Source organism: Lingula anatina, chromosome 7 (genome assembly GCF_051362555.1).
Source record: "Lingula anatina isolate TDL-2025a chromosome 7, LinAna3.0, whole genome shotgun sequence".
Taxonomy (NCBI): Eukaryota; Metazoa; Brachiopoda; class Lingulata; order Lingulida; family Lingulidae; genus Lingula; species Lingula anatina.
In genome coordinates, this window is record NC_141773.1 from 7,178,766 (window position 1) to 7,202,756 (window position 23,991).

At 36.4% G+C, this 23,991-nt stretch overlaps 3 long non-coding RNA genes across 3 annotated transcripts; 1 reads left to right on the forward strand and 2 right to left on the reverse strand.

The window, feature by feature from the left end:
* Positions 1 to 4,416: 4,416 nt before the first annotated feature.
* On the reverse strand, positions 4,417 to 7,587 carry LOC147760676 (uncharacterized). The gene is made up of 3 exons (XR_015335628.1): positions 7,346 to 7,587; positions 6,890 to 7,105; positions 4,417 to 5,006 (listed from the first exon to the last, which is right to left on the reverse strand). It is a non-coding gene; the product is annotated as an uncharacterized LOC147760676 (long non-coding RNA).
* Positions 7,588 to 13,454: 5,867 nt separating this feature from the next.
* On the forward strand, positions 13,455 to 16,215 carry LOC147760677 (uncharacterized). The gene is made up of 3 exons (XR_015335472.1): positions 13,455 to 13,768; positions 15,150 to 15,205; positions 15,709 to 16,215. It is a non-coding gene; the product is annotated as an uncharacterized LOC147760677 (long non-coding RNA).
* On the reverse strand, positions 15,921 to 19,299 carry LOC147760678 (uncharacterized). Its single transcript, XR_015335473.1, has 3 exons — positions 19,066 to 19,299; positions 18,055 to 18,184; positions 15,921 to 17,350 (listed from the first exon to the last, which is right to left on the reverse strand). It is a non-coding gene; the product is annotated as an uncharacterized LOC147760678 (long non-coding RNA).
* Between the last annotated feature and the right edge of the window lie 4,692 nt (positions 19,300 to 23,991).

Here is a 23,991-nt window from a genome sequence, read left to right on the forward strand (position 1 = left end):
ATTTTATTGTTGATTTTAGATGTTCTATTCCTTAATAAATACCTGTACTAACTATATAGAAGGTGGTTGTCTATATATCACCTTAATGTCGCTATGTTTGTAACCCGTCTTTAAATGCCAAAGTCCTCTTTTTTCTTGTGTCTTTGTTGCCTTAAAAACGTTAAATCTCCTCGCACTTGTCGTTTTCTATATATTCACTGAAGACCTACAACTAGATGTATGAGCTACATCTTTCCAACTGTTTAGAAAAAGGCATAACGGTAGCATTTACATCTAAAATTTTCAAAATGTTTCCGTTGTAGATGACAGTTTACTGCTCATTAACCAAAATAAACTAACACAAATAACATTAAGGTCATGACCTTAATCACCCAACTCAACCCATCTCCTACCCCTACTGATTTTTCCATCACCCTGGTTGATTTAACCCTTTCTTCTTCTTAAATTTATATTAGGTTTATGTGTGTGCTACCACACACATACTTGAATTTTGAGATTTCTAAATAATTTGATATTTGGAACCTGCGGTTCGAAATAGATTGAGATTCCCTTGGAAATGTACAGAGAAGAAATAGAAATGACCCCATCCATCGATAATGTCCTTAAAATCTCGAGATGTATAAGCGCCATACCCATGCCAATTCCAGTAACCTCTGATACTCATATAAGTAGTAGAATGTAGTAGAATGTCGTCCTCACTAAAAGAAAAACTATTCGATACTCTGGTCATGCCAGTCGCTACTTATACCGCTGAAGTTTGGGGCCTTTCAAAAATCACCGACAGATCTCCAGTAGAAAAAATCCAAAGACCTTCTAGGCGCACATCCTAAAAGTATAAACCAAGCCGTCAGAGGAGAATTCGGTAGCCTACCAGTATCCTTTAAAATCCAAACACAAGTTATAAAATCTTCGCAAGAAATATTAAACCTGGAAGATAATAGTTTATTGAAACAGTCCTACCTGGATGAAATAGAAACATACAATCTTTAAAAAAAACATCCAATCTTACGGAGATAAAGCAGGAAAACATGTCATGGTGTGAAGGTGTGAGACAAATACTTTAAAGAACGGCTTTGGTGATGTGTGGCTAGACCAAACATATGATAAAAAAACTTTATCCAATGGTTTAGGGAAAGAATCAGGGACAGAATAACACAAGAATGGCAGAGAGACATATATAACCAACACCAAGTCCAAATTGCAAGTTTATTGTCAATACAAGAACAAATATGTGAAGGAAAGATACTTAAATACAATTAAAGATAGAGATAAATGCACCATTTTAACTGGATTCCGCATAAGTGCGCACAACCTAGGTATTGAAACAGGTAGATATGAAAATATTCCTCAAGCAGTCAGAATTTGCAAAAAGTGTAATTCTGGGGAAATAGAAGATGAAATCCATTTCCTTGTGTTGTGCCTTCTTTATACAGATCTCCGATATGATCTTTATTCAGTGTACAAAAAAACAATATACAAACTTGACATTTAATATGGAATATTTTTTTCCAAATCATTTTTCATCAGTTTTTTCTGACTGATAAATGGAAATAAGGATTAAAATCGTGTTTTAAATTATCTCTTTTAGGTCTTTGTGACATCAGTTCATTAATAGAATTTGCCAGAGAAGCAAACAAAAACACATTGCCTATTCTACGTCATACGACAGCCATTAAAAGAGATATTTTGGATCTCCATATTTTCCAAATTATTGTCTGTAAGGGCCCCTTTACACTGGACGGCGTCCTTTCTGCGTCCCTTCTGCGTTCAAAAATGTGGTCAGGACGCTCAACGGTCGCCAAAGCAATTAAATCGTGTCTCAGTGTAAAGGCGTCTGCGTCCCTTGTGCGTCCTTTGAACAACCGTATCTTGATTTTACCTGTAAAACTGCGAGCAACCTGCCTGTACGTCATCTGTGCAACCCAAGGCGTCCATTGCGATGTTTGAGAGATCATTGAGCATTTTTGCTGCGTTCTGGGTACCTTCATCGGCGATCAGTGGCGTCTATTCTACGATCATTCTGCATCCTGCTTGACCGATGAGCGTTATTTGGGCGTCCTTCTCTATATTCTAACTCATCTTTTCATCGGTTCTAACCAGGTCATCCAATAAAGAACATTTCCAGCACACAAAACAAATAAATGGGAATAAACGCTTTAAACTATAGTGATGCAAGGTCTGCATGGACTGATAATCAGCCAGATGCTCATTGTTATTCTTATAAGAAGGATGGACAGGGACCGAAAACGAGAAAGTATGACTGACACAACATAGAATGTTTGAATCCGTTTTCAAATGAAGCATTCTGCAAAAAGTTCTGACAATTAATCTTGTAAAAAAGGCAAAATATTCGTTTAATAATAACCTCAAAAAAAAAAAAAAAAATGGATCGTTTCATGAATTTTAGGGGAAAAAACAATCGGAGGCTGATATGAGACCACTGTTACCCTTAGAATTCCTTTCTGGTGAAAAATACCTCAGCACGGCCCCGTTTGAGAGTGAAAAAAAATAACGTTCTACGTGTCGAACACTGGACATTCTTTGAGTTTTCATTCTGCAACCAAAGCGTTGCTTGTGGCTCCTTTCTACGACCGCGGCGATGCTTGTGCGTCCTCTCTGCGACCGCGGCGATGCTTGTGCGTTCTCTCTGCGACTACGGCGATGCCTGTGCGTCCTTTCTGCGTCCATTGATCGACCATCCTACATCGCGTTCTCTCTGCGATTGTTTTGAACATGCTCAAAACTTCGCGGCGTCCATGGCGTCCTCGGCGATGCTTGAACGTTCTTTGTGCGACCTTGGCGATCACTGTGCGTTCTTTGAGCGTCCGACGGCGTCCTGGCCAGTTTCATGGTCGCACAAAGGACGCAGAAAGGACGCCGTCCAGTGTAAAGGGGGTTTAAAAGAGTTACACGCTCCACAAAGGACCCTGATGTCAGTGTCTAGTCACAGTAATGGTCGCTGTTACGCCTGACCTCTTCTGGCTGCTACCAGCACTCTCAATTAGCAAGGCATTCCTTGGGATAGGTTTTTCAAGTTCAATCTAGAATAACAATCCAGGCACCGGTCAAAATCAGTCCAATTTGGTCCAGTTTTGTTGTAGGGCATGTAGACCATTGATTCGGCAAGTAATGGCCTACCCACATATTGTCTATGTGGTTCAAATATGGCGATTTTGATGACCAAGGTAGCTGCTCATTCCCTTGGTTCTGTAAGTAATCTACTGTTAAAAGTACACTGGGTGAACCGGCAATCTCACCGTGCAACCTAAAATTGTTTCTAAGGTGCCCCCTATCAAATGATAGTCAAGTGGTTCCCAGATTATTCCTTTATTTGATTTGGTTCAGGTTTTCGTTGATGACTACCATTGGTGTTTTGGCACCAATGTTGTATCCACTCCAAATACTGACGCTGTAAATATATATGAGATCGGAGGTTTTTGAAAAAAGAACGCATTTTTACCTAGGCATACCTTCGAAACTGAAAAATTCCAGATCAAATGTCAAGTCTGTATTAACTTTGAGCATCTTACCAGAATGGATAAATTTATAACACTAATGACTGGTAAGAAGAATGAACAGATGATTGCTCTTGCCAAATATTTATGGTTAGCCTTTCAAAAAAGGGGCTGTGCTGCCCCTATTACCAACAAGTGTACTGGCTGTTGAGTAGGTAAAACCACTTGGACTCTGCCACTTATGTTTTGTATTTTTCTTACAAATAGTCGTACTATTTCACTACCTATTATAATTCATACTTATTTATAAGTGCATTCCTATTGTACATTTCCATCTACACATGTAGATGCTAGGATACAATGAATAAAGTAAGTATAAGAGAAGTACTGGTAGCAATAAAATGAATGATGGCATCAGTAAACCGCAACTTACCAATGCGCTGTAACACATAAATTGTCCCCATAATGGAAATCGCATCTATTGTATAACATTTAAAAAACATCCAAAACGTACTAGCTGTCTAAAATGTGTTGACAGCACATCTATTTATGAAACGAATGTACTCAACAGAAACCCGTCTGTACCAAGTAGAACGGATTCAGTGCTGGGTCAGATAAAGGCTTATGAAGCCAGAAATAAATAAATAAATTCATCAGGGTGAATTTGCTAACTAGAGCTCATGCAGTGTAGCGTTTTTGGAGTGGAAAATTATAATGTCGTTAACGCCGTTTTAACTCAAGAGTCATTAATCATAACTAGAAGTGACAGGCAATAATTTCCAAATTTAAACGTCTTATTTTTTCAGAGGCAACATATTTGTTCGAGGCATCATCACAATTTAAAACTCGTATCTCCTCCCGCAAAGCAACGCAAGAACCATGTTGTGTTTTGTTTCCTATCCATGTCAATTTTCATGATAATGCGATTTTAAGTTACTCAGTTGTGTAGGAAACCGGCCGCCTTCTCACATCAATTAACAAGGAAGAGGAAGAAATATTTACGTTTGATTTAATTATCCCTCTTGCGATCATGTCGACTTCACACTAGTTTGGGTCAGCAATGTGAGTGATCAGTACTTGTTCATTTCTAATACAATGCGAATGTTGAGTTGTTCCAACCGCAGAGCATATCATCATATCATATATATTTAATTTTAAAAATGCACAACAATATCATGTCATTGATTCACAATGGTAGAAAAACCTTAAAAGGTATGTATAACGAAGCCATGCATACTTCGCTGGGATATGTTTGTACGTGATATATCCACACTAATTAGACTGTCTCGTCTTACACTGTACCCAAGCAGTTTTCATAATATCTGTATCCAGTGCTTGCCTGCAAGTCGCCGGATTGGGCAGTGCTGGGCAGAAGTTCACAGACACATTGGTCATTTCCAGCACAGAAAATGTTTATAGCCGCACACTTCCAGTGTTTCATACAGGAGATGCTGCATTCAATGATACCGGGGACATTTAGCGTGGTTATGGGCAATATGGGCGCGCGAGCACCTGCTGCTACCCTCTGGAACGTGGTTGAACTTGTAAAACCTATACGAAAACAATGATTAAAAATGAGACTTTAAAAACTTATAACAAAAATATGCCAGTACCTGATTGACCGGTTATTTCAACATTGAATTAACCATTGAATATATAAGAGGTATAGATACTTCTATTTACGCCCATAAGAACTAATGATAATACAGACTTGACATTTAATATGGAATATTTCAGTTTCGAAGGTATGCCAAGGTGAAAATGCATTCTTTTTTTCACAAACTCCGATCTCATATAAGATATGTGAATGGAGAAGTGTGTAGTCAGGTGTGTCGCTACCAATTAACTGAATACCAGGTTTGTTGCGCTGCTGCATTATGTAATATGCAGTGATTTACTTGGGTAGTGTTCCTTTGGGCTGGCCAAAGCTTGGGTTTGGCAAAGCATGGTTCTTTCAAAGAAGTATTCATATGTCGGCAACTGCTGCATAGAATAATTTAAAATTTGCATGCAAGTGGTCTGGTTTGCAGTGTGTAAAATGAGCTATGCAGTGCTTTACAAATTTGTTAACCTGTGGCAGAATGGCGCGAAAAAGACAGGCATTGCCAGACAGATAATTGTGCCAAACGAAACGGTCCGCACAGTTTTAAAGAGTAATGCCCAGACTGATGTACCTACACAGAGGCCACACCCAATGTATTGAAATCTTACCATCAGGACACAGGACCCACTGTCTTTCGGGATATGCTGTTGCAACTAAACAAAAGCCACCCAGTCCATTCAGAATGAGGGGTAAATTGCCACCAAAATGCACTTTTCAAGGCCCTCAGCTTACACCAAACTGGTTTTAGCAGGTTAGAATACCAGACGACTTCCAAGGAACCCACTGTAAACAGCAAAACATCGTTGTATGTTTCTCTAATGAATTGGGGACCTTGACTGTTTCTGGGTTGAACACTGAAATCTCGTGGCTTTCTGTATTGAGGTCAGATTTCACCTGTACCGCTCAACAGTCAAAACAGAGTTTACAGACATCCAAAAGAGGCCAACGACGAAGCGTGTGCCGCATCTAAAGTGACTTAGGTCATTAACAGCGTCAGTATTTGGAGTGGAAATCACATTGGTGCCAAAACACCAATGGTAGTCAACGACGAAAACCTGAACCAGATCAAATAAAGAAATAATCTGGGAACCATTTGCTATCATTTGATAGGGGGCAACTTAGGAACAATTTTAGGTTGCACGGTGAGATTGCCGGTTCTTACAGAGCACTTCTAATAGCAGATTACTTACAGAACCTAAGGAATGAGCAGCTACCTTGGTCATCAAAATCACCATAATTGAACCACATAGACAATATGTGGGTAGGCCATTACTCGCCGAATCAATGGCCTACATGATCTACAACAAAACTGGACCAAATTGGACAGATTTTGACCGATGCTTGGACTGTTATTCCAGATTGAACCTATCCCAAGGAATCCGTTGCCACTTGAGAGCGCTGGTAGCAGCCTGAAGAGGTCATGCGTAACAGCGGTCGTTACTGTGACTAGACACTGACATGAGGGTTCTTTGTGGAGCGTGTAACTCCTTTACAGACAATAATTTGGAAAATCTGGAGGTCCAAAATATCTCTTTTAATGGTTGTCGTATGCCATAGAATAGGCAATGTGTTTTTGCTTGCTTCTCTGTCGAATTCCATTAATGAACTGATGTCACAATGACATCAAAGAGGTAATTTAAAGTTGTTAAAACACGATTTAAATCCTTATTTTCATTTATCAGTCAGCTAAATAGGAAAAAAACTGATGAAAAATGATTTGGAAAAAAATATTCCATATCAAATGTCAAGTCTGTATATACATGTGCGCAATGAGATATATCGTAGTTTGAGGCTTGCCTGTAAATGCAATTTTGAGAACTCATAATCTCACCATAAACCTCCACTTCACAAAGCTGCAACGGATTATCGTCACTGCCTATTTTAATGACCAAGACATATCGTCCTCTCAGTGGTGACCCACAGGACAGAGACGAGTTCCCCACGGGTGCTTCATCCGGGTAACTGGCGCAGAGTTTGTACTGGTTGAATGATGAACTATCCTGGTAAGAGGTTCCAACTCTCACTTCAAAATTATTCAAACGGTAAGCTGAATTTAAAAATCGGCTAATGGTTAAATTTTACAAAGCACTTTAATCACACTTGGATGTGATATGTAACGACACATTAAACAATAAATCAGTTATTAAACTGTTAGATGCAGTGATGAATAAAGTCTTTAGAAAACGGCTTCTGTCCGCCCTTTGTTACAAGAAATGTGGTTCACATGCACGATAATGAAAGGCGTTGAATAATTTGATAACACATATAAAACACAGAACCAACGTACAATATCCGTCGGCACGGTTTGTTATGATAACACCGTCCACACGTTTCGTGGTTTCTAAGTCGACCAGCCACCATTAGCCCTGACCAGCACGAGTATGGGTACAACTGTCATGAGACATGGCGTCGTCATGGTTACCGTCCACAGCGAGACTGGCACTGTACACACCGTATTCATTTATATAAGTGGAACTTTGGTACGTGTGTTTGCCTAGAGCCAAGTTTTGCCTGCAACCTCTGCATTGTGTGACATCTGTCGTGAAAAGATACCAAAAAACAACAGTTTATATTATTATTATTATTATTATTATTATTATTATTTTCAACTTTAAAGTGATTGTTTCAATGAAAACAATTAACAAAATTTTCATTGTAAAATGGATTGAAAGAACATAATAGAACAATTTTAACTTCAGTAACAAATACACACACTGGGCAATAAAAGCCTCATCCCTACTGAACTAATACTTTGGGGAAGATAAATGACTGTGGAATAATATGCTCCGGTTATCATTTTATTAACATCAAATTTCACAAAAAAAAAAATAAAAAAAAAAAAAATAGACCAGGTATAAGAATTACTCAAGATCTGCCTACTTCGATTATTGATTACTAGGTTATTATTTGATTACTTTGATTCAGGGGGTAACACTTCTATTGTCTATTGTATCTATTGTATCTAACCACACGGATGGATAATTTCCAAAATACATATATTTTAGCTCTTTGAAAAAAAAAACAATGATAAGACAACGATTTTACCTAGTGCTTTTTGTTTCTGCGAAACTTACCCAAAAATATAACTGTAACTCCGACAAAAAGCAGCCTTAGGACCACCATGCTCAATTCACACCTTGTTATCCCAGCAGCTGCCGAAGGCAGACAAATCAAGAAAACATTCCGTTGTTGTCCAGGATGGTGGGGTGATTGCAAATAAGTGGAAAAGTTCAATTGGTGCTTGGATGTTTAAAAGCGCGCTAATATAATTAGTTGCCTAAATGATAGATAGTGAAATATAACAAGGTGTTTTTAAGTGTATGGCTGTATGCTGCATGAAAGTGAAACTTATCAATATTTCATCTCATCCTATTATTGTAACAGCTTTTCGTGCTTTCGATCCTGAATGTCAGTTATAATATATGTGTTTATTTATTTTGGCTCCACACAATCCATCATTTATGCAACCTACTCGACTCGTTCTGTCTTTCTAAGGTGAGCCGTTACGATCAATAAGTATGCGTGATGTTGTATATAAACTTGGTTCGAATATTGATTTTGTCTCGGGTTCATGTGTTGTTTTTTAATATCATTAAAGTGAATCCCAAAAAATGAGTTATTATTTTAATCGTGCGTTTTTTTCATAACCTTTCGGGGTTTCATGGTACGTTTGCATATTGTACTAATGGTTTTGTATCGAGTCATAAGTCGTTAAAAAAATCCCGATTGTTGGATTATATACATCAACACGTTATTTTCGTGTTGATGATATAGAAAAATGCAACAGTATTATGGCTAACTATTATTATGTATTATTCAGTAACCTCAGAGAAAGGAGTAACCAGACTGGGAGAACAAATGGTGGTATATGCGTCTTTGTTAAAAAGAAAATACGAAAGTATACATTAGAAATGGCAAAACCGTGTATTGATAGCCTGTTTATATTATGTGCTGAAGACTTACTATGTTATGGCAAAGACGTAATGTTTTGTTTCACATACGTACATCCCTCCTGAAAACTCTAGTGTTTATGAATCATTACCTGAATCAAATGGTGTTTATAATCTTGAGCAGTGTATGATTAAATTATCTGAGAAGTATGACCACCCTTATCTTATCTGTGCTGGAAATTTTAACGCTAGAATAGGGAATAGACAGGATTTTATAATTGATGATAGCAGTAAGTACATGTATATGCCTCCAGGTTAAAACTTTGACGGAGACACTTTTAACATAAATCGCAAATCAAAAGATGACGGGCAAAATTATTTTGGTACGTCTTTGTTGTCCTTGTGCAAAAATTTTAGTATACATGTTTTAAATGGTAGAAGTGCCCGAGATGCTCAGGGAGAGTTCACTTTTGTATCTCATATAGGTAAAAGCACTATTGATTATGTAATTGTATCTGGTCCCACAGGTAGCCGACTTTATAGTGTTGGAATGCGACACATTGCAACATCATTTAGAGGCTCACGACCTACAAATATACATGATACTAAACCCATTCAACAAATAATTAAATATAAATGGAAATCAAAATTTACGAGGTTTTCCAAGAAAAGCTATTAGACGCAACTATACAAACTATGATAGAAAAGTTCCATTATAGTGTAAAAGTAAACGTAAACACAGGTGTTGATATTCTGTGTGCTATACTATATTATGCAGCAGACTGTATGTCTTGCAAGCAGAAAAGAAATTGAAAAAGCAACCAATTTGGTGGAATGAAAATTGCGAAAAAGCCAAAATAGAAAATATAAGCTATTGAATGTGTTTGCATACAAATTTATATGCAAATCTCCAAGCATATAAATAAGTAAAAATAAATTCAAGAAAATGTGTGAGCATGCTCAAATGCAATTAAAAGACAACGGAGGACCTGTTTAAAGACCCTAGTTCTCCAAATGAAATCTGGGATCGGATGAAAGAGTATACTTTTTCAAAAGCAGGAGGAAATAACATATCAAGAGACACTTGGCTTCAATATTTTCGGTCTTTATTAGAAATAGCTAAGCACCCTATTGATCTCGTGTTCAAAAATGCAGCTAAACAGCTCATTGACAATCTGGAAACACTTGAAAATGAAGAAATTGATAATTTAGAAGATAAAATAAAAAAATAAAGAAATAATTGCTGCCATGAGGAAAATGAAAAATAACAAATCGGGTGGACCTGATGGCTTAGTGGTCGAGATGTTTTAAAATAGTGAAATTCTAGTCCCCTGTTAATGTTCATTATATAACAAAGTTATGCAAACTGGGGTCTTCCCGGCAAAATGGGAAGAGGCTATTATATGCCCAATCTATAAAAAAAGGTGACAAAAATGATCCAAATAATAACAGAGGTATTTCTCTATTAAACGTTGTGGGGAAAATATTTACAAAAGTTCTAAATGAAAGGTTAGTAAAATGGGCAGAAGATACAAGTAAGTTTTGTGAAGAACAAAGTGGGTTTAGGAAAGGCTATAGTACAATAGATAATTGCTTCACATTGCAAGCCCTAATATAGAAATATCTTACAAAACAGGGGGGAAGATGCTATTGTATTTTCATCGATTTCGCTAAAGCCTTTGATTGCGTTGACATACATTATTAATATATGTTTTTCTGTAAAACAAGTTTAATACAAAGACAGTCAAAATCATTAAATCTATGTATAAGCAATTGAAGTCAAGTATACAGATGAAAGATGGTATATCTGATTTTTTTATTGTGCCATAGACACCAAACAAGGCTGCATGTTAAGTCCATTTGTTTTCTCTATTTCTAAATGAATTTGTATATATTTTAAGAAATGATGAAAGCTGTAAAGGCATTTTCGTTAATGAAGATTCACCTAACACCTCTCATTTGCTCTTTGCAGACCATGCAGTAGAGGTAAGTGACAAGGTTGGTAGCTTGCAAAAGCTTATAGTAAAACTAGGAAACTTCTGCAAAAAATATGGCATGATGATCAACATAGATAAAACAAAAATCATTGTATTCAGACGAGGTGGTTATTTAAATAAACATGGAAATGATTTCTAAATAATGAAAATGTAGAAATTGTTAGCCATTATAAGTACTTAGGGCTGATATTTTCAGCTTTTTGTCCTGGAGCAAAGCTAAGAGTACTCTAGCACAGCAAGAAAAAAATGCTATGAATATTCTGATATACTTTATCAGAAAATTTGACGCGCCTTTGACTCAGTCCCTATATTTGTTTGATCATGTTGTTGTACCAACTTTGTTCTATGTAGCTGAAATTTAGGGCTTCAAGAATGTGAACAAATAGAAATAGTTCAACATAACTTCTGTAAAAAAATATTGGGGCTGAGCGCAAGGACATCAAATGTCGTGGTCCTGGTAGATTACCATTATTTTCAGTGTACACCATACGATATATTAAGTATTGGCTGAAATTGATTAGGATGGAACCAGAGAGGTACCCCAGAGCTTGCTATAATATGTTGCGTACATTAGATGAACATGGAAGGACTAACTTGGTGACTTAGTGAGGAAATACAGAGTAGCATTTTCAAGATTCAGGGCTTCAAATCATAGACTTGCAACAGAAATTGGTAGACATGAACATTTACAAAAAATACATAGGCTGTGTAAATATTGCTTAAAGAAAAATATGTATGAAATTGAGGATGAGAAGCATTTTTACCAGTTTGTCCACGTGATGAGGAACTGACAGCTCATTGCATTCCTAATTTGAATACTAACAATACATCTTCAAATTGTTATATTGCTATGATGAAAACAAAAAATCCTGATGCTCTGAACAACCTTGCTAGATTTATCTATCATGGTTTAATTGCTAGAGAAAACTGATGTAAAATGTCGAACTGTAACCTTGTGATGTATTTGCTATTGGCCGGTGGCCTTTATCAATTGAATAAAGCATTATACGTTATTTCATAGGAGAATACATATTTAAATGTAGCATACCTTAATAAATACCTGTAATAATTAAATGGAAAGTGGCTGTCTTTAGTACCTTAATGTTGCTAATTTTTGTAACCCTTTCTTACATGTTTCTTCTTTTTTCTTGTATCTTTAAATTGCCTCGCACTCACACTGTGTTTTGCTGCATATTCACTAAAGAACTCCAACTAGATGCACTGAGGATTCATGTACATCTAAAATTTAAAAAAAAAATGTTTCTACTGTAGATCTCAGTTTACTGCTCATTAACCGATATAAACTAACAAAAATTAGATTAAGATCACCCAGCTCAACCCATCTCCTACCCCTACTGATTTATCCATCACCCTGTGGGTTTAACCATTTCTTCTTTATCGTATAGGTTTGTGTGTGTGTTACCATTGCACAGGCCTCTTTGGAGATTGTTGTTCATTGCACTTTTTTCATGTAGTTTTTCAGTTTGTAGTCCTGTTTGAGAGACCAAAGGAACTTATGTCACAGGCACAGTAAACTTGGTGGGGACTAGAGCCCCATGAAACTGTACCATGTCGAGCTACTGAAGATAGACATATGAAACATTATCATGGTTGTTTATGCCGGCATATGAGTAAAGCCATTATTACCGTCTCAAACAGTGAAAGTTGTGGCGTTTATAACACATCTTAATTATTTTTACATTTACATCCCTCCCATGGGGTAGTCCTTCATAATGATTTTCTGGACGCTGCCTTGGGGTATTCGCCCAAGATGCTACAGCCAAAATAGAAAGTATGTATTATTTGATAACAGTTCATGATTTAAGTGGGTAGTATCCAAGAAATCAAGAGTCCCTGTGGAGTGTACCAGTATCTGCCTCTGTCACTATCTACTTTTTAAACCGCGACCATCCTAGAACACCTGTCAGCCAATGCTTGCACCCTCGGCTTCTACAACCACGTGGGCGTTTGTGGATCATCAAGCACCACTAACACAATCCGGGAGCAGGCGTTAATATTTTGTTGATTTTTTTGGAAAATATTTGCATTTTCTTAGGATAAATTACAAAGAAAAGTGTTAATTTATAGCAAAATTTTGCTCTATTTGCAAGCAGATCTATTTAGTAAGCAGGCACCTTGAAGGGGAACTTCTATTGAGCAGTTAAAAAACACTTAGATTAAGGCACATATTATGATACTTACATGTGTGGCAAATGAAATACAGTTGTATTCATCTGAGGATAATTTTTAAAGATTATTGCTTAAATATGTAAAGGGAACCCATTTTAATTTTAATAATTAATACAATATAACAGAGATATATCAAAATAGATTGATTAAAATAACTAGTAAAAGTATGTTTAATGAAAGGTGTAGCAGGGAAAGCTAGCAATGTTTCATCATATGAATGTAGTGAAACCTGTCCATTTCCCCAAGATGTAAGTGGGCATTTTGATAACAAAAATGTTTTAACCAAGTGGAAAACTATTGAACTCAGGGTTTTCTTTCACATATTGTACAGGGACAAAAAATAGGATTAAAAACGCCTTTTTAGTGCATGGATTGCTTCTTTTTTAACTTATCTGAGAACAATTGCTATGGGTAAAGCATAAAATGGCAGGTAAATGGCCTTAATCAATATCGAAAAAAAGAATCATATTCACCGTCCACTTTCGAACCCCGGGCGTCAGCCATCTTGACACAGTTTGAAATAACGCGGCTTCTCGACTCAGATACGAGATGTAAACAATGCAGACAGCATGTCGTTTCGAAGGTGAGCGTGGACGTGAAGGAGAAGAGGAATTGCTCACCGAATCTTTGCAGGTAAGCGAGTTATATTTACCAAAAGTACTTTAAAATGGGAAGATGGCAGTGGAAATCAAAATGTCTGGCAGAGGAAGTTAAAAAGCGTAGATAACTGCTAATAATGTAACGTTTCCTCGGGTAACGCACTCGCAGCCAAATCACTCGCACTGGGTACGTACTACTAGTTATATGAAGCGAGATAGTGCACTTTACCCCTGAGGTGTATAGTTCTGTAAAGCAGGAGGAATACCCTTTTCTGCTCAATGTGGTCATCTACCACACGCTCGGCTGTCACCTTGATTGGATAGTAAACGATTGTCGTAAAATCGCTAAATGATATTAAAACCGGGTGCATAAACTTGAAAACCACCTACAACAACCTTGGACTACCACATTAATCCAATACAATGCAAAAATAAACTATAACAAGTGGTTAAAGCCTTCAAACCGAATGTCGTAAAGTCCCCATATACCTCCATAGAGACAATAAAATAGAAGAAGCTTCTGAAACAAACCTGATCCAGTTCCAACAGAATAATCGAAATAAAATACTGCCGGGCATCGGAGCGGCCTAAAACTTGGCACGCTTACCGCTAATACTGCAGGCTACATCATCCCGTCGCTCGTTTGTAAATTCCGTGCATGGCATACGCACAATCAAACCGTAAAAAACAAATTCTCGGGGTGTCGTTGGCCAGGTCCACTCTAACCTACCATTACGAAAAAGAAGCCATGCCATTGGACAATGCGACCTCTGCGGTTACGTCATTTCCTGAATTGGATTGTTGAGTGGACCTAGCCAACGACACCCCGAGAATTTGTTTTTTACGGTTTGATTGTGCGTATGCCATGCAAGGAATTTACAAACGAGCGACGGGATGATGTAGCCTGCAGTATTAGCGGTAAGCGTGCCAAGTTTTAGGCCGCTCCGATGCCCGGCAGTATTTTATTTCGATTATTCTGTTGGAACTGGATCAGGTTTGTTTCAGAAGCTTCTTCTATTTTATTGTCTCTATGGAGGTATATGGGGACTTTACGACATTCGGTTTGAAGGCTTTAACCACTTGTTATAGTTTATTTTTGCATTGTATTGGATTAATGTGGTAGTCCAAGGTTGTTGTAGGTGGTTTTCAAGTTTATGCACCCGGTTTTAATATCATTTAGCGATTTTACGACAATCGTTTACTATCCAATCAAGGTGACAGCCGAGCGTGATCTACCAGTACTTACAGACTAACCTCACACCATATTCTCGCAGGGGAATCCCATGAGATATACAATGTAACTCGAGTACTAGTGGGGTTAGAGGGTGTTCTTTGTACGGCACGTAACTACGTTAGCTTATTTGTAAATTTAATAATATTGTCAATGAATATGATTATAAGGAATGATTTTTTAGCCTTTCAGAGGAGGAATTGGGTGATACACCCCTTCAAGCACGAGTGAAGAGATCAGGTATGTTAATAATTTTAGCAGTATAACATGGGCGGATCCAGGATTATTTGAAAGGGGGGGGGGGAGCCGACCCCCCCTAGTTGGCGTGGGGTCCTGGGCCTGCTTAAAACTTTGGTATTTTAGAGGGTGAACAGTGCCATTTGGAACGGTTTAGCACTTTACTGTAGTAAATTAGCTTGTCAAAATTCTAATTCCAAGTGGGGAATATTAGTGTGATTTTTTTACATCAGTTCTTTGAAACCATGTGTGATTATGTTATTTCTTCTTGTGGCCTTTATGATTTAATGCAGCTGCAGATATTTAAATTTAATTTTTTTTTTTTTTTTTTTTTTTTTTTTTTTTTTTTTTTTGCCATAATCAGACTTGCTTCTTTATAATAAGCTGGTTATCATGTAGTGATCATGCCCTCTAATTTGTTGATTTTTGTTAAAGAATAGTGCTGTTATGATAATATCAATACATTTTTTTCTTTATACCCATTTTATGTAATTTTACTATTACAGTGCCTCAAGTTATGTCTGGAAAACTCATACCAGGAAGCACTCCAATCTTACAATACTGCATCACTTCAATGTCGGTGTGACAAGTTGTGTAAAAGACTGCTACAAAAAATTTGCAGCGATGACCACATGATCCACCACCTTTTACCAAAACCGAGTGAACAGTTTTATATTATAATGCCCATGTACATGTATTTAAAGTGACAAGACTGAGATCAGCGAGAGCCTCAAGGCCTTTATTTTCTGTGCATTGTCAACTCTTCAATAATTTTATAATTTTGTCAAATACATCCAAAGATTCAATTCTAATGCAATACTTGAAAACTTTTTTAGAATATATTTTAATGTCGAACATGTTTTTCTAAGAACTAGCCCTTTAGTAAATTAACATGTACTATCCAACTGTTATTATTAATTAACATATTGTTATGTACAAAGCATAAGCTGCAGTATCAATGAAGCATTAACTGGGTAGAGATTATGAATGAAATAAAAGTTTAAATATTGAAACATCTTTTATTTATATTTAGCAAAAATACAAGAATAAACAAAGTTTGCTACATAAGTTTGGAATTTGGCCAAATCATCTTTATTATTACCTGTCACATGTAATGAATAAGACATACACAGATTCTGTAAGCTAGAATGCATAATTATTTTCATACTCATTAATGCCATCTTCATAAATAAGCCTTCTATTCAAGCATTCACAAACTTTCACATTGTGCAGTACACATTATAGTATGATAACATTTTTGAGAGAGACTTATTAATAGCCAGGCTATCATGTTAAGAGTCTGATGTACATGCAGACCCATGAGGATTGCAGATCAACAAATTATCCCCCTCTCTGTCAGTGTATTGACTCATGTGAGCTTTCTCCATGCAAAGGGATGTGTCATAAGAAAGGACCAACCCAACTTACACAAACATAAATTGTTTCATAAGTAAGATATTCACACATACTTTACCAAGATGTGCAGGGAATAAATAGAAAGGTATAAATATTTCTTTAAAAAATACAGGCATAGCTTCCCTGCATGAATTCTAAATAATGGCTGAGTGGAGAATTGAATACAGGCACAAGTGTTCACTCAAACCATTTTTGTAGGTCTTAAAAGAAATGACATGCAGTCATTTGCCAAATACAGAATTTTATGCTGTAACAAAGTCACAAAACTGCAACTGGTGATCTTACAAAATCTAACAACACACTGGTTTAAAATCAAGTTGAAATCACAATATGCCACCAGTACCATATTTCATAATACATTTGATGTCATTTAGATTTAAGAAGTAAATGCTGGACCAAAATGGTTTATTCTCAATATCAGGCATATGACTTAGGTTTGGGAGGAAAGACCACCTTGATTTCCAATCTGTCTGCATTATAGCATACATGTAAGTGCTAGATGGTTTGAAGTCAGCAGATTATGCTTTGTCACATTGGCAAGATGAGTTCACTGAATATATCCTGTAAGTAGCACTCGAAAGTCAGGAAAAGTCTCTCACTATCCAACTCATCCCCGCTTTGGACCCTCAAGAAAAGTTCATCTTTTTTTGGTGGAGAGCCATGGAGTTCCTCTTCCATGTAAAAAACTCTTCTTCAGGACATCATACTGGCAGTTGCTCATAACCTTTAGGTCTAAAAAAGCAAATCAAAATAATAATAATAATAATTTATTAAGATTGCAACCCAGTGGGTTGAAGTTGTACATAGTGTTAAGAAAATTATAATGAAAATAAAGTGAATATTTGCTTGAATAAAACTGAGTTAAAAGACTGCTAATTGAACTTTAAAATTATTGTACTTAGGATAAAAGACAACATAATACTATTGGAAATTTAAAAGTGCATACGGAATAAAAGAGCATCAGAATCTGTCGGTCTTAAATTGTGGCACTTTGTTACTATTGTTTGATCTTAAAAGACGATTGGATTGATCAATAAAGATGTGATTCAGTTTGTCAGAGGATTCAGTTATTTTGTAATAGAAAGTTTTGCACAGATCTCTTCGTTTATCTTAAGTACACATATGCCAGGTTCAGGGTTTCATCATAGTATAGGTCAGGGAAAATAATCTTCAAAGCACGAGTTTGGTCAGTCTCTTAGAGTTTGCATTGCTCTATAGTTAGTCCTGGATGCCACACAGGGCAGGCATATTCTAGAATTGAGTGCACAATACTTTGGTAAAGCTTAGCTTGTTTCAGTTGACGGAGGAAATAGAGTCTTGCATTATGTTTACATTATGTGTCCCCAATTTGGAAAAAAAATTGATAAAAGAGAAATCATGCACCTATATGCCTAATATATGAGGAGTGAATATCAGCTTATTAAAATTCTGCTTACTCTAAAGACATGTTTTAGTCCCATGTTGGATCATCAGGATCCTTTAATTCCCTCTTCTTCAACATCTTCCTCCTCTTCCATCTGCACTTCTTCCAGTTCAGGCATACCATAGGAAAAAGTTACCTTGATACTGCAACCAAAAAAAAAAAAAAAAAAAAAGCAAAAGTACATAAAATAAGATAATCAAGTTTGAGAAAAATTATGTAAAAACATAACTGAAATAAGTATAAATGCCATTTTTCTCAATGTGATCACCTTAAATTATCTAGACTGTCATCTTCAACTGCACTAGTATTAACTACAACTTAATTTTGAAGTTTCTTGATCACTTCATATTGGTTTAATCTCCGAAATACTGGTTGGAAGTTAAAATTGTATGATCTAAATTATTACTCTGGACTATTTAATACATTAGAGAGATGTACCAAACATAAACATGCAATATCCCCTTTCTGATTTATTTATTTTTAATGTAAAAAGGAGACAAATTGTCTTTAAAATATAAAATCAAAATACTACTATTTATTTTCACTTATAGTTGACATGCCATTTAACATTGGGTTAAACTTAGATACAATAACAGCTTCTGCACATTCATTTTGGGATTTAGATGCCTAAAGAAATAACATCTTTGTCATATGTCTTAATTACTGTGGTATGCCTAGATGTTAGAGGCACAAGAAATGTGCCCTCGGTAAGTCAAAAATTCGCCCTGGTCATTGTAATGTATATGTAATGAGACTAGTATCTCCCACCATGTCCGTTTTTATTTAAACTTTCTTTGCTCTATAAACTAACCCAAACCCTGTCAGAGTCGACATATGAGCAACACTTGCAATTTCTGTCATCGATACCACTCATATTAGTTACAATTTCATGGCATATTTTGACAGACGAGCCTGACAATCGTTAAGATATACAACGAACACACGTAAATAAACATAAATTTCCGTGCTTAATAAATATTTTCACTGGTGTCTTATCTCAAAGATTATTGTAAATGGTACTCACAAATCCAGTAAATACTTCGCGGCCAGGCCATTCTTCGTATCCATGGCCACCCAAGCAGGTTTTCATCTGCCTTCTTCCTCGCCGGTGTTTATTGTTTGCCTGTCGTACATTTGCTGATACACTGTTAATACGCATGTTTTTTGTAAAGGCTGTTTCTTTTTGTTATCTGTCTTCGCTTCTTCGAAGGACTCCCAGCATAACTGAGCCTCCTGTTTCACGTTGTCCTTTCCCGGTGTCACGTGAAGAAACCGTCGTCGTGAAGAAACCGTTCTGACGGATTATTCACGCGGGGGTAGCAGTCCGTGAATAAACCGTCGTCGTGAATAAACCGTCGTGCCGCGCTGGTCATGCTGCTTACCTGGCCATTGTTCTCCGGTTTTATTACGCAATTTGGAGGCACTGTACAGTACCGATCCCCACATAAATATATCACACCTTACCTGGTTATTGTTCTCAAGATACACCAATTAGGCCCTACTACAGCTGTTGTAAGAACCTAGAGGAGATCGTTCAAATTTTGTCCTTTGTATTGTGGGTCAAGTTTATCTGTTAGTGTTAGGTATAATTTTGTTTAGCTACTATTTATGCATTTTTTTTTTTTACTTTATGTTAATAATATTTTGGTCTGTCTTGCCGAAGTAGTTTATTGCGGTAACCGTAGACAGCAACCAGATCCTAAAACAATTAAGACGAGAGAACTTTTAACCAACATACCTGGGTAGCCTTGTGAGTACACAGATTGTTCATATTTAAGAAATCCCTTAAAGAATTTTCAGTTGACTTCCATGCCAACTTCAGGAATATATTTGAAAAATAGAGATTTAAAGTTAAAAAGTAGGCCCTATTTATTGATACAAACAAAAATCGCAATTAAATGTAATTTAATGTTTTTTCCATTCAATTCTAGTGCCAAATTGAGACTTGGATGAATTTTTGAGATCATGTATGGTATATGTCCACCAATATAAAACTAGTCATTTCGTGTTACTGGTCATGTGTTTTGTAATCATTGCAATATTAAATGAACTTCGTTGTCTTCATATTTTACATATAAAGAACCAGTATTATCCTCAGCAAAAAAAAAAAAAATGTATAAAAATCAAACTCAATTTATTGTTATATTTCTCATTGCTTTATCACAACACGAATGATAAATGTTCACATATTTTCAAAAAAAAAAAAATAATAATAATAATAATAATAACTTCTAAACAGATATCAAAGCAAGGGCAAAGGTCAAACCAAAGATAGACCAAACATCTTTTTGACACATATTACAACATGACAAAATGTGGCCAAAATCCGCAAAAACAAAAATTCTTTTCAGCTATCATTCAAATGTTTTCATATTTTTCTTAATTTTGCGCACAATTTTGTACAGTTTTAACCTTTTTGAAACAACATGTTAAGGATAAATTTACATTTCAGAAAATGTTTTAGACTTTTGTTCCCAGCAGACGTTGATAAAACATCCTTCAATGTAATTGTAATATTTCTTATTTTTAAATATTTTTTCAAGTTTTAATGGCACTATTTCCATGTACCCTAGGTTCTAGATTTAGGTTTTGCCAAATCGATCTTGATTTCATATATAGCACACATCAGCGATACACCGTAAAGCTAACACATGAAAAGGTTTAGTAAAAAAAGCTAGCTTTATAGTGTCCTAAGGGCATTCCTATGTGGTTTTCTAGAAATTTTAAAATGTGTTAATGTTTAAGATTAGCAAAATTAAAAAAGAACACAGTATATGATACAAAATACAAAATGTTTATTTGGTGATGTGAAAATATAGAACAAATACAACAAGTAATCATCATAATACACACAAACACACACTATAATTTTAAGCTATTTGCTTCTGCCAATCAATCTGAACAATGAAATAAAATAAATGTGTTAAAGCTTAAATTTATGATATAAAAAAACTGACTTGAAGGTGGACTGTTGGGAATGCATCGACCATCTCACTTTGGACGTGTAACACACCTGTGAACATATCTAACATTATATAATGAGCATTCATACGAGTCTTATGACGACTTTATGCAAACGCAGTCACATTCACGACACTGACAAAGTTGACTTACAGCACGTACAGTAGCTACATATGTATTTCCAACATTTCCCCATAGAGGAAGTTATATTATTGTCAAACACACACTTTCTCTCGACAACAATTACTGAACTCTAAACTGAAAGAAGATTGTAGTGTGAAAACATTTATACTACGAGTCTTACTACAACTTCATCACAGAGCAAAACAGTTCAGTCACGATCACAATCTCAGTAATAAGGGCTGTGTCACACGCTTCCTTTGGTGTTTATATAAAACTTTTCCAACATTCCTCCGTGGAGTTTATTGTAAGATTATCAAATACATACTCTCTCATGGCAAAAACCACTGAATTACGAATTGAAAGGTCAATAGTGTCAAAAATACCTACGACGATATCGTCATACCGGAAGTCCCTTCTTTCAATCTACCCTCAATGCGCATGTGCAGAACGGTTTCGTCACGGCACGGGTCTATCACGCCACACCGGCAGCTTGAACTGGTTTTAACTAGGTCGCAATACGAGAATCTCGCGAGATCCGGATGTCTAGAGAGCTCAATTATGAAAATGGAGGTGGTTGTTGGTAAACCTCCGCTTAAGCGGAGGTTTTCTTTTTATTGTATTTTCCAAAAATGTTACAGAGCGATGGCGAGTGCCGGGAATGATAGATTAAAGGTTGGTAAATCGCGGAAAAGTAGTGTTAACCTCGGGATAAATCAGGATAAATCAATTTTGGCGCGAAAATCCTCTTTTGTGTCCTTTTAACCTATGACAGCATGTACAACATGATAAAATAGCTCTTTTAAGACATACATTACATTTTGGGGAAATACAGGATAAGGAATAAAATGGTATCATGCTAATGTAACATTATTTTATAATTTGATATGTTTAAAATATATCAAATACAGTTGTTCAAACCTACACAAATGATGTTGGTCTTTTCACACTAGTTTTCAGGCAACTTTTTATCAGGTACAGTCACTGTAATAAGATTGATCATACATTTCAGGTGGGTTTTTCACGTAAACCTTGTGATCTTCATAAATCAAGTAAATTTTAATCAATCAGCTGTGCAAAACTCAGGTAGACAACAAGTTGCATTGACTCTGATCAGGCTGATCAAAATCACCTTTAAGAGTGATGAAATCTAGATAATTAAAATGACACACTAACAAATGGCAGCCCACCTTTAATTGAACATTTCTTTAGTAAATGTTACTAAATCAATCTACATGCCTTTTCTTTTAACGTCCTCAGATGTATTTTTACAAACCACGGGTTATGAAATACAACAATATCTCATTTGCCACAAGTGTAGGTATCATAATATGTGCCTTGATCTAAGACATCCCCTATACAAAACACTTGAAAACAGACAGAAAATTTCTAGACATGAAAATCGCAACATCCAGCCACACAGATTTCTGAATTAAACTTATGACCGTTATTTTCACGTCGGAGGAGAGAATCGATCCTATTAATACCTCTACGCGACCAATAGATTAAACGTGAATAAAATGAACCGATGTGCAGAGAAATACTGAACCATATGTATCAGTATCACGTCAGTATCGCGTCAGCAGGAGCAAATGCCCGCCACCCCTTTGGTGACCACTTTACTTACAAGTTTTTTAAAAGTATCATTAGATGACTGACAACCTCTTAGTATATCATGATGACCCCTTGATGTTATACATGTATATAGGTGACTAGTCTGTGACACAGCCACAACATACGGATAATGATCATTAAGTGCAAGTTTTTCTAACCACCAGGCAAATCAGCCAAAAAGCGGCAAGGTGGGGTTCTCACAGAATACACTCATTTTGCCCACAGTTAATCACCTTTGTGACCTTAATTTAACTGTAAAATATTAAAGCTTTCCGTTGCGTTATTGTCGAGATACAGCCATATTCATATTTCACTGCCTCGCGTGGCTCCCGTCTCACTTTTCAGCTGTGTGAGTGGTGTATTTTTCATCGAAGTTTGCTTCACAAATGTGCATCAAGTGATCAATACATTACTTCGGTCAATACCACAATTGAAAGATGGATATATAATCTTTATAACGACAGAGATTTATATCATAAATCCGTTGCTATGGTTACAAACTACCGAGGTTATTTGAGGTCACTTGATGACTGCCGCAGATACCCACCCTGTCAATAGCCTTATATCTCCACTAGTAGAGCACCTTAGATAATATCACCGATATTTACTGAATATATGGACAAGGGGCCTACCATAAATTAAAACACTGGCGTGGCCTTTTCCCTACAAATTTTGCAACAGCGACGCAAATTCTTCTATTTTCTGGCTACATTATCGTAAAACATTTTTGCTTCCCACAGCTTCGATTTGCATTCAAGAATGTTTAAGTTAATTTCAACGTTACTTAGGGACTAATTAACTTAAATAGTCTTCTGTACTTTTTATTTATTGATTCCTGGATATTAAGTATATGCTAAGTTCAAATACGGGGGTAAACATGCATTCGAAACTAAATTCGTGTAGGCGGCCATGACAGTTTCAAGTAGCAGTGGTGGAAAACGTGCGATGAATGCACTGCAGATTTTCCGAATTTCAAGCAGCAAAGCGCATACTTTGTTGTTCTGTAGACCGTTACAAAGACAGAAAAGGTTGTGCGATACTCAGGAGATACGACTGAGATGATTGGGGTCACCTCCCGATGCTAAAAGTAACATGCAGAGTGAGAGGCTGATGAGAGGCAATGTCATCAGATCAGAGGAATGGAGAGTGAGCTCGACTCAGTCGTGTGTCCAGCGCATCGTCACATGCTATGGATACTTTGGGGAGCTGCAAGAACACGTCAACTACTTCTTCGAACCAATTGCAAGTTATTATT